This window comes from Numida meleagris, chromosome 14 (assembly GCF_002078875.1).
Source record: "Numida meleagris isolate 19003 breed g44 Domestic line chromosome 14, NumMel1.0, whole genome shotgun sequence".
Lineage (NCBI taxonomy): Eukaryota > Metazoa > Chordata > Aves > Galliformes > Numididae > Numida > Numida meleagris.
The window spans coordinates 6,449-12,872 of record NC_034422.1 but is presented as its reverse complement, the minus strand read 5'-3'; the positions used below and the strand labels follow the sequence as shown (position 1 = coordinate 12,872).

Genomic DNA, 6,424 nt, shown 5'->3' with positions numbered 1-6,424 from the left:
TTAGCTCTCCAGGCAGTAGCGCGCGTGCGTGCCGGAAAGCGGAAGCGGCCTGTCTACGTTCTGACCGCTCTGCGCAGCTAATCCGCCAATCTCTATTGTGATTAGTTCTCCAGGCAGTATTATGCATGCGTGCTGAAAAGCGGAAGTGGCGTGTCTATGTTCTGACCGCTCTGCGCAGCTAATCCATCGCTGTCTAGTGTGCTCAGTCCTCCAGGCAGTAGCGCGCTTGCACCCGAGAACGTATACGCAGCACGTGTTTCTCCGAGGTGCTGAGGTGTGGGTGAGCAGTCGGCGCTTGGACCAGTGGCTCAGAGATATTCTCCCCCCACTTTGAATCCAGGATGCCCCCTGCCTATTTCCCACCCCGGGAACACGGACCGCTTTTGTTGCTGGTGTGGAGCAGCTCTGGGGTCACTCCTAGCGGCACGTAACCGGCTTTACTAGGAACTGAACGGGCTCTTCCAACCTGCCCATCCCGTCCTGTCCCAGGCAACCGAGCTCCTTCATGTCGCAGTGCCTCATGGCTCCGGGCACCCCACCGCATGCTGCAAGTAAGCAGCCACACGCATGTGGTGCAGCCGTGTTGCTCGGCGCGTGGCCGCGTTGGCTGGCGGTCCCGTGCCCGTGCATGTGCTGCCTGCAGTACTTCCCGGCAGCCAGCTGAGGGCAGCAGAGACCGCGGTGCTGTTGTGGGTGAAGGCGGGGGGTGGCGCGAGACCCGCTCCGTGGCTCCACGGGGTGACAGCAGAAATCGTACAACGCAGTGGGAAGCGAGCAGGAAAACGCATCGGGCCAGACCGATGGGGGAAAAAGCACTGCCACCTGCTCACCTGCCGATCTTTGCCCGGATGCTGCTTGAGCAACGGAAGGCTGCGCATCCTGTAATGCCCCATAACCAAGCTTTGGTGACTGGTTGGCTGAACGGGTAAGCACACCGTCCCCGTACAAATCTTTCCCCATTGCGTAGCGTGGCAGTGGTGTGTAACGCTCCCCGAGCAGAAAAGGAAGCCCACAGTAAACTGCGCTGACCCAATGTGGGTAGCAGGCTGAGCGCTGAAAGGCTTTGGGGACTGTTGTTGCTCACTTGTGGTTCGATTAGTCACCAACTTGCACGTTTCAATTTCTCATATTCTGGATGCTGTAACCGAGGGGGAGGTGACTGCAGAGCAGGAAACGTACTCATTCCACTTGCTGTTGGCTGATTGACAGAAGCCCCCTCTCTCCCTTGGCTGACGATTAATTTCACAACAAACAACAGCGTTGCCAGTGCAGCGGTGCCTTTTTTGATTCAAGCTGAAGTTCTGCTCAGCTTTTCATTCGGCCCCGAGTAGCATGGCGCTAGGCTTGACCTGGTGTAAAATCTGAAGCGTGGCAGTAAAGCTCAGTTCCGAAGGAGGCTCCAGCTCCTGGAGGGCAGATGCTGGCAGCAAAAAGTGCCATCATTCTCAGAGGTGGTGTAGAGGTGCCGAGGCAGCAAAATGGGAAAGTGGGGTTGGGGCTTTAAGGCCAGTTTAGAAAGAAAGGCGTTTTCAAGCATCTTCGGGACGCAGCAAGCCGTTTTTCTTCTTGTTTTAGACTATCCAGGTGTACTAGGGCAAGCTGATTTCTCGGATGCCTCGAAGCAAGTCTGCAAAGTTCCTGGGTTCGGTTGTCTTCACACCGCGTAACTGTGCGTTCCGTCCAAGAGAAGAATGTCTGTTGTGTCGGCTCTTCCAAGCAGCGTTGCATGGAGAGATGGAGTGGGTTGTAGCCTGGGATGCAGCCCTGCTGTTGCACCGGTTTGGACAGATTCTAGAATTGAAGCGGTTCTTGAGTGATGTCCCGTGCTAACTTGCAGATCACACTACACCGTCCCTGCGTTCTGCTCGTCCCGTTTCATGTTAGTCCTTTGAGCAATCTGGAAAGGAGGAATTAACTTTGTTAGGAATTAAGCCATTCTTCTTTAGTCCATACCTTCTTGCTCGGCGAGGCACTATTTTTGATCTCACGCAATGCCTTCCTAAAATGCAGTCCAGTCTAACTTCTGTAATGTCTGGTTGCAAGAACTTCCAGCAAACGGCAGACTCGGGCTTCATGGGCCAGAGACAGAGCGAACAAGAAGGCCTCTGGATTTCCAAAAACGAATGGGAAGGCTGCAAATCAGATGCGGTGTTAGATGTTTTTCCTGGCTGTCCTACTTAAGCATTCTGTCTGTCCGTAGGCACGTTTGGTTGGTTTGGTTGGACCTCAGGAGCTTGGTGCTTATAACTGAGGTTCTTTATCATACAGAGCTGTGCTGCCTGCTTTTTAGACCAAATACACGTAACGTTGGAGGAGGTTATGCTTTCTTTTTTTTTTTTTTTGCTTTTGAAGTGTGAGGCTGGTACATGCCCTCAAACACGAAACGTCCAAGAGAAATTTAATTTTTCTTTTTTCTTTTCTTTTTTTTTATTTCTTTTTTTTTTTTTTTCACCAAGTAGTAGTTTAGGGGAACGTAGATACTTTCTTCTCTGCTGCTACGTTTCCCATAGCGGTGTTCGAGGGATGGCTTCTGTCGCTGATTGCTTCTTCGCTTATTTTAAATGCTGAAAGAAACGTACAGTTCTTTCTCCTCTGCCTATGTAAAACTCCCTTTGTTTCCCTTGTGTTTTTGAGTTGTAGTGTCAAACAGAATGTACCGCTGGATCTAGAATAGCTGCCAAAGAGGTGTCTACAGGCCAATTGTGGTGGATTTCCCCAAGGGACATCCTAAAGTCCCCTGCCTTATTGAGAAGTGTGCTCATATTATTCTTGGGTGGCGTTGTATGTTAACTGCTGTACCGAGATTTGATTCCAAATCCATTATTTGTTTCCTACAGGCGATGCTGAGAAGTGTGACTCATGATGGCTTATGCGTACCTCATGCTTCCTATTAATTCTTCCTTCAGGTCAAAAACAGAGCGAATCCATGAGAAAATTGTGACTGGGAGCCCCGCTGTTATGAGGACGCTTGTAAGTCTCAAGCGTGGTGCCTGTGTTCAGAACACCCGGAGGCAGATCCCAGCACCGGTTGTGAAGGGAAGAACTGCCGACGAATCGCTCCGTATCAAAACTGATCCTGTGGATATTTTCAAGCCTTGGGCAAACCGGACGGAAGTCTTCTACTTCATACCCTTCTTAACAATAATTGCTGTGTTGTTTTTTTTCCCCCTCATCAGGGACTTGACCTATTGGGCAGGACCTTTCCTGTATAATTGATAGCAGCTTGGTGAGTCCATCAGGTAATTCTTTCAGACTCTGGGATGCCTCTCATTGGGATCCATAGCATCATGCTTGCAACTGAAAGCTCGTTAAGTTGAGAAGAAACCTGTACTGCTACAGTACCTCTTGGTGTTCTTGTTGGTTTTGTCCTCGTCTTGGCCTTTGTTTCTGGGTGTTCTCCTTGCTTTTGTTCTGGCTTTTTGCCCTGGCCTTTCTTGACTCTTTTAGTTTCTCCCCTTCCTAACAATAATGGTCGTGTTCTTTTCCCTTACTCATCATTGCCTTCATCATTGTACTTGATTGCACAGGCGGCGATGCAGAATTCTGCCAGTGCTGAGTGCCGTGTCACCTGCAGTGAGCAATCTGCAGCTCTCCGTTCAAACAGGGCAGGACATGAAGCTTTCTGTCCTGCCATGGCTCGGATCTGACTTTGGGACTGACTTGGGCTTCTCCCAAGAGGAAGGGGCAGTGCACATCCAGATCTGTTTCCTTATTCTAGACCTTGATCCAATGGAGTTGTCCCAGAGATTCTTCTAGTCCATTAGGCTGACTTACAGACGGACTATCTTTTTCTTACCGCTTTCTACTTCCTTGCTCTCAGCGTTCTCTTTGCTTTGGAGTTGTTTCTTTTGGGTTGAGCCTCTTGTTCTTCATCAGTTTAGCCTCCTCTTCTCTTTTTCTTCTCTTGTTTATTGGGTTAGTCTCTTGTTTTCTCTTTCTTTATCGGTGTTGCCTCTTGTTTTCTTTTCTCCTTGTTCATCAGTTTAGCCTCTCCTCATTTTCATCTGTTTAGCTTCTTGTTCTGTTTGCTGCTTCTTCATCTGTTTAGCTTCTTTTTGTCTTCTTCATAGCTTCAGCTTCTTATTGTCTTCTTGTTCTTCATTGGTTTAGCCTCTGCTTCTCTGCGGGTGCAGTCGAGCCTGTGGATCGTAGAGATGGGTGCGCCCGGTGAGTTTTTCCAGCACTGCTGAGCACGCAGGCTTCCCCGCCTGCCCCGACTGTGCCCCGATCACCAAACTCCTTTGCATCGTCGTGTCTCACAGCCCCAGGTGTCTCGCTGCGGTGCTGCTGGTAAGAGCAGTGTGCACAGGTTGCAGCCCCTGCATGTGCAGGGCCGAGCCTTCATTATTGCATTGTGTTCAACGGGTGGTAGCAGCGAACTGTGGTGCTTCTGGGCGGTGTCAGAACTGCATGGAGATCTGTGCCTCTTCATGAAGTCAGCAAGAAATGGAAAGCTCCATTTCTTGGGATGCCGCGGATCTCAGCTTTCCTGACTCTGTGCTGGTTGTTGTAATGTGTAAGGGCAACGTACATCCACCAATGTTTACTCATAACTTAGTGAGACTCAATACAGTGCTCCTAGAGCTCAGTAGTGCATTTTAGGGTACCCTGAAGGCTCACTGTCCTTTTCCTCCTGAGTTCTCCTTGCCCTTGCCTTTGCGTTGGTTTTCTCTTGCTATTATTTTTGCCTTTGCCGTCTTTTTCCCTGCAGTGTTCTCTTGGCCTTCGCTATTGCCCTCACCCGGGCCTTCTGTGCGGTGTTCTCCTGGGCCTTGCCCCCTTTGGTTTTCGCTCTGTCCCCCTTTGGTTTCCACTATTCCTCGTTTTTCTTTTCCCCCTGACTTTTCTCTTTTTTGTACTCATCTTTCCCTGTTGCCTAGCGTGGCAACGCTGTCTAGTGCTCCCAGCGCACAAAAGAAAACGCACACCAAACTGCTTTCACCCAATGCAGGCGGCATGCGATGCCGCTGCCTGCAGTACCACCTGGAGGCCACCAGAGGGCAGCAGAGACCGTAGAGTTCTCGTGGGCAAAGGCCAGGGGGCAGCAGATCTGCTCTGTGTCTCCACGGGAAGACAGCAGAAATCCTGCAATGGAGCGGCAGGAAACGAGCAGGAAAACGCATCGGGCCGGACTTGTAGGAACAGGATGTTGTTTCTGCATTGGATATCAGAAAGAGGGACCTGATCTGAAGGAGAGCACAACGTCTTTTGCAACTTGCCCTTAGGAAAAGCTAGTTTGAAAAAGTAGGAATAGTGTTGATTTCAGTAACGTATTTTAGAAATATAGTTGTTGAATTACGTGACTAATTGTCACTTATAAAACCGCAATAGTTGCATATAGTGTGGGTATTACCGACTAGAGAGCGTGCTGTAAGGCTATTCCATTTGGGTAAGAGACCCTCAGCAAAAGGAAAACAGACTCGTCAAATGTCAGAGAAGCCAGGGCCTCTACACAAGGCTGGATTGTCTCCCTCTGTGGTTAGGTTGGGATGCAACAGGCAGGCAGGCAAGCATCCAGATATCTCCCTCCGTCCTCCTTCCATACTTCTCTCTATGTGAGGACAGATGAGCAGGTGTCCAGAAATAACAGCCGAGTGTTGAGTGAGCCAATGTTGCAAGATAAGTAACTGGCCACGTACACGCTTAACTAGCAATAATGATGTTTAGCTTGTGTACGTATGTTTAGTGGAGCATCGGGAAGATTTGTGAACCTGAAGTACTCAGCCAGCGAGGAACCAGGGGAGGAAAAGATTGGCATCTTCAAGCATCTTTGGGATGCAGCAAGTGGTTTTTCTTCTTGTTTTAGACTATCCTGGCGTACTTGGGCAAGCTGATTTCTCAGATGCCTCGAAGCAAGTCTGCAAAGTTCCTGGGTTCGGTCGTCTTCCCGCCACATAACTGTGCGTTCCATCGAAGAGAAGAATTTCTGTTGTGTCGGCTCTTCCAAGCAGTGTTGCTTGAAGAGATGGAGTGGGTTGTAGCCTGGGATGCAGCCCTGCTGTTGCACCGGTTTGGACAGATTCTAGAATTGAAGCGGTTCTCATGTGATGTCCCATGCTAACTTGCAGATCATGCTACACCGTCCCTGCGTTCTGCTCGTCCCGTTTCATGTTAGTCCTTTGAGCAATCTGGAAAGGAGGAATTAACTTTGTTCGTTAGGAATTAAGCAGTTCTTCTGTAGTCTCTTCCTTGCTCAGCGAGGCACTATTTTTGATCTCACGCAATGCCTTTCTAAAATGCAGTCCAGTCTAACTTGCTGTGCCTGCCTCCTTGCTGCCCCAAGGACCTTGAATGCCAGCACGCCACAGACAGTGCAGCTACTTCTGCCCTCAAGCTTCACGTTCCCCACCAGCCTCTTCTTATCGGTGAGAATGAGGTCCAGCTTAGCACCTCTCCTCTTTGGCTCCTTTATTACTTGGAGAAC

The 6,424-nt window shown here is 49.8% G+C and overlaps 1 long non-coding RNA gene across 3 annotated transcripts in view; it reads left to right on the top strand.

Moving 5' to 3' along the window:
* The window catches only part of LOC110406522, a 19,484-nt gene extending 14,971 nt beyond the window's left edge, over nucleotides 1-4,513 (top strand). For 2 of the 3 annotated variants that reach the window (XR_002443485.1, XR_002443484.1), the window contains 3 exons: nucleotides 2,907-3,239; nucleotides 4,111-4,167; nucleotides 4,263-4,512. This is a non-coding gene — a long non-coding RNA (uncharacterized LOC110406522). Of the gene's footprint in view, nucleotides 1-2,906; nucleotides 3,240-4,110; nucleotides 4,168-4,262 lie in introns of all 3 variants that reach the window. The other variant, XR_002443486.1, reaches the window with a different exon arrangement.